Source organism: Pelodiscus sinensis, chromosome 7, assembly GCF_049634645.1.
Source record: "Pelodiscus sinensis isolate JC-2024 chromosome 7, ASM4963464v1, whole genome shotgun sequence".
Taxonomy (NCBI): domain Eukaryota; kingdom Metazoa; phylum Chordata; order Testudines; family Trionychidae; genus Pelodiscus; species Pelodiscus sinensis.
The window spans coordinates 37,761,413-37,769,701 of NC_134717.1; the positions used below are offsets into that span (position 1 = coordinate 37,761,413).

At 47.7% G+C, this 8,289-nt stretch overlaps 1 protein-coding gene across 1 annotated transcript in view; it reads right to left on the reverse strand.

The window, feature by feature from the left end:
* Positions 1-6,806, reverse strand: part of LOC102458957 (sodium channel protein type 2 subunit alpha-like) — a 167,254-nt gene extending 160,448 nt beyond the window's left edge. The window contains exon 1 of the mRNA XM_075933532.1: positions 5,749-6,806. The gene's annotated coding sequence lies outside the window, so the exon portion shown is untranslated. The remainder of the gene's footprint in view (positions 1-5,748) is intronic.
* Positions 6,807-8,289: the final 1,483 nt, after the last annotated feature.

Here is an 8,289-nt window from a genome sequence, read left to right on the forward strand (position 1 = left end):
CTACACTGGCAGCTTCTTGAGTAAGAACTCTTTTGCAGAGGGTTCTTGTCCAAAAACTCTTCTAGAAGAGAGCGTCTACACTGGCATGTGCTTTTGCGCAAGAGCATCCATGCCAGTGTAGTGCCTTGCTCTCTTGAGCAAGAAAGCTCTGATGGACATTTTAACCATAGGGCTTTCTTGGGCAAGAAATTCATGTTGCCTGTCTACACTGCCTTCTTGAGCAAGAACAGTTGCACAAAAGGGCTTATTCCTGAGCGGGGGCATCATAGCTCTTGCGCAAGAAGCTCTGATTTTATACAGTAGAACGTCAGTTTACTTGCGCAAGAACATACTGCCAGTGTAGACAGGAAACAAGTTTTTGCGCAAAAGCGGCCGCTTTGGCGCAATATCGTGCCAGTGTAGACACAGCCAAAGAGTTTAGATTTCTTTGTTATGTGAAAAATACAGCTGATTCTCCCAAAAATATCACTCTGAGTCCTGAATGACTCTTCGGATATTTTTCAATTAAATTCATTACCTAGTTTAGTTAAAATTAAAGGGGTCTTTTAAGAAATTTACTATTCAGCAAAAGACTTATGTCCCAAGTCAAGCAAGAAATGATGTACACAGACCCCACAAGTCTTCCATCTTGTTAAATCTCTGAAATCTCACACAGTGCACTAGAAGAAATTATGTCATCATTAAGATGTTATTTGCAATTGTTGTTCTGCCCTGTCTGTACAACCAGATACAAGAACTCAGGTCACTTATGCAGGGTCAATATGCCATAAGCAGTAATTCTGCCAGTCATGGCCCTTATTCTATAGCTAATTTCCATGTAAATTATTTTGGCTGACATGTGTGAGGGAGACTAAGTACTGCTGTATTAAGGGTTCTCTTTCATAGAACCATATCATCTAATTATCAATGTTCTTTAAAGATGCCATGACTGCACACTAACTTGGTTATCAGTGTTCGAAAGGTTCCCCATAGCACTGGCTGAGCCAGCAATGTGGGCAACACAATTAGGGTAGCTGATGTAGGAGCTCAGAGAGAGACCTTAAACATCAGCCTCCCTAACATAGTCCCCTATTCTAAATACAGCCCTTTTTCCTCCTCACACCCATGAAGCTGGGATGTGCATACTGTCCACCCTCAGCTCCATGATTCCCTGACACTTTGGACATGCAGCTATTTTCCTTTTCTGTGGCTCCTCTGGTGTAGGATGCTGAAGTTCAAGCAGCTCAGAAAGACAGTGAACGGGGCTGCATGGGTCCAGGAGGAGAGTGTGTGACTATAGGGAAGGGTGGTAGAAAACAGATATGTACAAGGACCTGAATGAAGAAGCGGATGTGTTAGGGCAGAGGTGGAGACTAATTTTTGATGGGGGGAGGGCACTCCAAGAATCAGGTAAGTGGACAAGGGACGCACTCTTCTAGGATATTAATGGCAGAGGTGCAGAGTCTGGGATGGAGGCTGGGTGCAGAAGGGATCCAGAGTAAGGGATGGGGGTGCAAGAGGGAATGTGCGGTCTGGGAGCGAGTTTGGGTGAAGGAAAGGGTTGTGACTTGGAGCAAGAGACTGGGAAGCAGAGTTCGGGAGGGGGTATGGGTGCAAGAGAGGATTCTAACCTGGACATCTCCACATTAGCTACTAGAAGTGGGACTCACCCTTCTTGACTGAATTAACCTCAGTATCTCTAGCCCTATTCTAGCCTGCATATTTATACCTGCCTTTGGAAATTTCCACTACATGCATCTGATTAAATGGGTCTTTGCCCACGAAAGTTTATGCTCCAATACATCTGTTAGTCTATAAAGTGCCACAGAACTCCTTGTCGCTTTTGCAGATCCAGACTAACACAGCTACCCCTCTGATATTTAAGAGCATGTTAGATAAACACCTGTCAAGGATGGTCTAGGCTAGGTGGTGCTTGGTCCTGCTGTGAGTTCAGAGGACTGGACTTGATGATCTCTTGATGCCCCTTACAATTCTAGTATTCTATTATTCTACTATCTTAATACCACGTGGTAGCTATGCCTTCATTTGGGTTGAAATGTTTTTATCACTTAAGCTAATAAAAGTATTACTAAAGCTTTGTCTCATCCTCAAGTGTGCGTGTCATCTCTACTGTAGGCATTGGGGTTCCAAACCAGATGGTGAACTTAATTCTGTTGTGCCTGATTCTGGGACTGGAACCTTTAAATCTGAGACTAACTGGAAAACCTTACAATTTAGTACAGTATAATCAATAACAAATAGTCACTCAAATCAGGCAATACCTCCTGTCCTTACAAAGGCCATTGACAACTTAAATATACTTTAAAACACAATGGCTGTGTCTAGACTAGCCAGTTTTTCCGAAAAACCAGCCGCTTTTCCGGAAAAACTTGCCAGCTGACTACACTGGCCGCTTGAATTTCCGCAAAAGCACTGATGATCTCATGTAAGATTGTCAGTGCTTTTGTGGAAATACTATGCTGCTCCCATTCAGGCAAAAGTCCTTTTGCGCAAAAGGGCCAGTGTAGACAGCTCAGCTTTGTTTGCCGCAAAAAAGCCCCGATTGCGAAAATGTCGATCGGGGCTTTTTTGCAGAAAAGCGCATCTAGATTGGCACGGATGCTTTTCCGCAAAAAGTGCTTTTGCGAAAAAGTGTCTGTGCCCATCTAGACGCTCTTTTCCGAAAATGCTTTTAACAGAAAACTTTTCCATTAAAAGCATTTCCAGAAAATCATGCCAGTCTAGAAGCAGCGAATGTTATTACAACTGTTGCTACACTACCTTAGATTATCAGAATTGAAAGGTGTTTTTTTTTTTAAATCCAGTGTCCTGCTTACTACTCATGTTATTCATTTTTTGCATTTCTCTCAGCTTGTACAAATGAAAATCAATGCAGGCCATTTCACTGTCTGGTACTCCACCCTGCAATATTTCAGAGGCAATCACCACAGAGAAGTATTCAATCTTTTTAAAAGCCTTTTTGTTGTATTTTTAAGACATTCCTGGACCCAATTCTATTAGTCCTAGTTTTAGAAAAAGCTTGTTTTTACGAAAATCTAAGGTTTTTGCACAAGTTTTACCTGACAACATCCCTTTAAGGGAAAATTAATAGAAATTTTTAAAAACTGTTACAGGAAAAAAAGCAAAAGAATGTTGTTGTGAGTTTGTCCTCCTAGAGACTTAGCATGTACAGGTGCATTCCAGAGTCTAGTGGTGGACAAAGATGGCTTTAAACCAGGGGTGGAGAACTTCAGGCCCGGGGGATGCAGCCCCCACTTTGCCTAGATCCCTCTGGCCCCCAAAGCTCAGGGCTCCTCCCTAGCATTGGGGAGCCTTGGTGGCACTCCCCCTCCTCCACTGCAGGGCTGGAGCTCACAAAATCTACTAGCTTGGCCCCCTCCCCAGGCTCTGGTGTGAGGGCAATGTGGGAAGTGTTTTTTTCGCTCTCAGTCAGGGGCCACATCAGTGAGGATTGGGTTTTTTCTTTTTCTTTTTCTTTTTCTCACTTGTGTGCAGCCCCTGGCTTATTTTTCTGTGGGTCAGCGGCACCTGAACCAAAAAAAGGCTCCCCACCCCAGCCTTAAACCATTTTTGCACCATCAGAAAAGATGGGGCCAATATGATGCCCAGAAAAACTTGGAGCAGCCTGTGCATACCCCAGGCTTCTGAGAATTTCTACCGTATTTTCCGGCGTATAGGGCGACTGGGCGTATAAGACGACCCCCTATCTTTTTAATTAAAAGATAGGGTTTCATCTTATACCCCAGCGCCCCTCCGCCTCCTTTGCTCCCGGTGTCCCTGGTCTGCTGGAGATGGTCCCCAGCAGACCAGAGGCACCGGGAGCAAAGCCGCCAGGAGCGCCTGGGCTTCCCCCCCCCCCCCCCCCGCCGGAGCCCCTCCGCGGCTTTGAAAGCCTCGGGGGAAGCCGGCGGGGGGGCACCCAGGCGCGCATGGGCTGCCCCCCCGCCGGAGCCCATCCGCGGCTTTGAAAGCCTCGGGGGAAGCCGGCGGCGGGGCATCCCAGGCGCGCATGGGCTGCCCCCCCTCCGGAGCCCCTCCGCGGCGGCGCGGAGGGGCTCCGGAGGTGGGGCAGCCCATGCGCGCCTGGGATGCCCCGCCGCCGGCTTCCCCCGAGGATTTCAAAGCCGCGGAGGGGCTCCGGCGGCGGGGCATCCGGCGTACAAGACGACCCCCGATTTTTGGGGGATGTTTTTTAACTTCAGAGGTCGTCTTGTACGCCGGAATATACGGTATATGCGGTATGCTACAGAGTTCTCTCACACCTTTTCAGCCAGGGCCTGAATGCACTGGCACAGTGGTATCTAGAATTTGAAGCAGGGTAGAACGCTTCACCAAAATTTAAACAGAAAACCAAAGATGAATACTTTTTGGGGGGAGGAATTATCCAAGTTTTGCTTTTGTCAAAAAAGGGCAAGAACATATTTTATTAGACTTTGTGACCAGAAAAGAATGTTTCAGTTTCACAACAACTTCTTTAGCTGACAGTAGATGATGCAACTTTTACTCTAGTGAGCTGGGATTGAAAAATCAGCTTCACCCTTCTTACCTGTGAAGAGTGACTGAGGAAGCAGGAAAGAAAAAAACACCTTGATAACACCCAGTGCTTGGCACCTTATATGATAAATGCATATTATTACAGTAATTCATTTAAGTACTGAGCTCTTTAACATGACCTCATGGGCATGTTATCTATAACATTTTTACTCCAATACAAGAAAGCTTTGGGTAAGAGATCCCTTATAGTCCTACTTAGTTTTCCTTTTTTCTTGCATTTCCTACTCCAATTAAAACTCATATCTAATAATTGTTCCATCTCAAGTGAGATATTTTAATGGAAAGAAATGTAATATAGAAAGTTCTTAAAACTAAAAGGAAAACCCTAGTTTGGGACTTTTCTATATGAAAGAATATGCAACAAAGCATATTCCAATGGATGGCTTCTCTTAAATCAGTTGTGCTTCTGTGTTATAGATGCTCACACAATGTGTCTTGTCTACCCAATGAGGATATTATGATTGTTTGCAAAAATTAAGCATTTTTCTTATTTATGCAGAAATCATTATAAACAAACCTAGGTACGTGACTCAAACCTGTTGAATGCCACAGGATAGGACAGCAAATAAACTTTTGAGGCTGACATGGGAAGTGGACCTGGATGGAATATTAAGGATAATTTACAGGAGAGCTACTCCTGCAACTCCTTAGCAAAGAAGATAATTGCAGACCATATCCTGTCGTCCTTCCCATCGTTGCTCAGATATTTCTCCATTACTGTTCTGTCCACGTGCCTTGAATCTTCCAGTAAACAAGGTTACTACAAAATAGCAGCCCAACGGAGCCTGATAAGGAGAGGGGAGAATTCTCCACCAACATCTCATGCAAGCCTCCAGGGTTGCAAACTATAATTTCACAGGAACTTCCAGGAAACACTTTTGAAGAGCAGACTAAGGGCATTTTAAGGGAGGGAAGTTACTCTGCTCAGGAGCTCAGAGAAACGGATGTGATACGGAGCAGAAAAAAATCTTTGAACATCCGTGTGTATGGAGAGTATCGAAATACTACGGGGATGGGCGCTACTACATCCATGACAGCGAATACTACAGCGCGCACATTGGTTGCTAACCGCAGCAGCCCCGGGCATGTTACCAACTGAGGAAGACGCGGAAGCTCACTCCCGGTACACGCTTGGGCGGCTGAGAGTTCAGCCCCGGCCACCCCCCAAACACAGCAAGAGGGGAAAGCACTTACTTGCGGCCATGCCCAGGAACTGGTCTGGTTCTGAAATGCAGGAGCCGGCTGCTGCTGTTTTCTCTCCCCTGAGCCCCCTGTTGCCGCTTCCCTCCCGCGTGTCTCCTAGCTGCCGGCTGGAACGCACAGCTGCCCGCCAGCCCCAGCCGACAGAGCGAGCCCCGGTGAATGAAAACAACCGCGCCCGTCTCGGCAGCACCAGCGGCGCCCCTCCCGCCCCACGTGAGCTGCTGCCGCGGCCCCACCCGGGGAAAGCCGAGCGCCGGTGCCCTGGGCGGGCGCGGCAAGCGCGGGGGGAGGCGGCGTGGGGCGCAGGACCCGGACCCAAGCGCCCGCCCTAAGGGTGCGGTAGCACGTTGTGCCACTGCAGCGGCGCCCTGGCTCCGCGGGCACGTGGGGTCCGATGCAAGAGCTTGTGTCGCCGGGACGGGCTCTCCGGGCCGGGGGAGTCGGCGCGGCAGGGGCGAGGCGCTGCAGCCCCGCGGGGTGGAAAGTTGGCAAAGCAGGGGGGTCGGGGAGGGGAGATGAGAGGCAGGAGTCCAGGGGTCTATGTTGGGGGGGGAGGAAGAGGCGGCTGGATGGCTACAAGGAGCGCTCCGGCATCAGGGCCGCTGTGTAGCCTATCACGGGGGCAGCACCCAGACGCTGTAAGTCCAGAGTGTGCTGCGGGGGGGGGGGGGGGGGCGCCGAGCGTGACTGGCTCTCGAGGGCTGCTGCGGGCGGAGGTAAGCGGTGTTGCAAAGGGCGCGGGGAGGCCAGGTCTCTGGCGAGCTGGTGGAAGCGCGTCTGCATGGAGCCGAGGGAGCGGTGCAGCTGCGTGGGGAGGGGGGTGGGTGTCGCCAGGGATTTTATGGGGCTACGGAGCCCGGGGGGTGATGGCAAACAAAGGCCGTTAGCGGCCCGCCCCTCCTCCCGCAGGGGGAAGGAGGCTGCAGGAGGAGATGCACTTAGCGCGCGAGGAGTCGCGATTCAGGAGCCGCCCTTGGCTGGGCGTTGGCTCCTCATGCAGCAAAGCCCGGCGGGGGGCGGGGGGGTTGTTCCAGAGCAAACGATCCGGCTTCGAGGTTAGGTTTGCTGCTCCCGCTCTGTTGGAAAGCCCGATCTGTGGGGAGGGGAGTTGCTGGGATTTAGCGTTGGGGGGAGAGGTAGGGGGGTAGAGGGAGGAGATGTGAAAGGCAGAGGACTGGAAAGGAAGCAAACAGACAACGGAGTTCTGGCTTTGTCTCCCTCGAAGGCCGGGCATGGCAGGAGAAACTTGGTGCCAGAGACCGAGGGGCTGAACATAGAGCTTCAAGCAGAAGACGCGACTGTGTTAAAAGGCAGTGAGGGCAGCGGGAGAAAATCAGGATTCGAAACCTAGAAAAAACATAAGAGGACAACACGGGATTTTAAAAATATAGCATTTATACTCCCTTGTTGCAGGTAATGAGCTGCGTTTAGTGATTTATACAACGAAGGAAACTATTATTGCTAAAGAAAATTATGCACCTGCCCCTTGCAAGTGAATTGCAAAATGTTACTTAAAACCAACTGATTCTTTTCTCTCTCACAGCTCAGTACCTCTTCCGCCGCCCCCCACCTTTTGTAATCCCACTTATGATTGCTAATAAACATTTTCAGTCCTTAATACCCATATTCTTATTTTCATTTCCAGTTTTCAAAAGTATAAAATGTGTATTTTCCAGGTTAGTTGCTACAGTTTAGCAATTAAAGTTGCCAAACATGGTGAGAGAGTAAAAAGTGCCATTCTTAGGAACTTCTTGTCACTTTCCCTGAATACTGACAGTATCATTGTAAGCTACTTTCCACTTCAGTTTTTAAAAAAATATTAAGAGACATTTAATCATTGTGAAATTGTTTTGTTGAATGCACAGAACAAAATTTCAACCCAGTTTACAGTTACACTGAATAGAGTCCTGTATCATTAAACACACTATTAATAATAAGGTTGTGAAAGTGTAGCTGTGAGCCCTAAAAGTCAGCTTTTTATGCACAGCAGCTCCCACAGATCCATCTCCTCCCTGGCAGGTAAGCATGTAATGGCTGATTACACATTTACCAAAATAAATACATTTTAACATCCACTTTTTCATTTCAATGTAAAAAACATATAATCATAGAACTGGAAGGGACCTCAAGAGATTATCAAGTCCATTCCCCTGCCCTCACAGCAGAACCAAGAATGGTTTATGTCATCCCTGATACATGTCTGTCTAACCTGCTTTTAAATATCTACTATGATGGAGATTCCATTACCTCCCTAAGCAATTTATTCCAGTATTTAACCACCCTAACAGTTAGGCAGTTTTTCCTAATGTCCAAACTAAACTTCCTTTGTTGCAGTTTAAGCCCATTATTTCTTGTCCTATCATCCAAGGCCAAGGAGAACAATTTTCCCCCTTTCCCCGTTACACCCTTTTTATACCTAAAAACTGCTATCATGTCTCCTTGCTGTCTTCTCTTTTCCAAACTAAACAAGCCCAATTCCTTCAGCCTAGTCTCATAACTCATGTTTTCTAGATGTTTCATCATTTTTGTCAC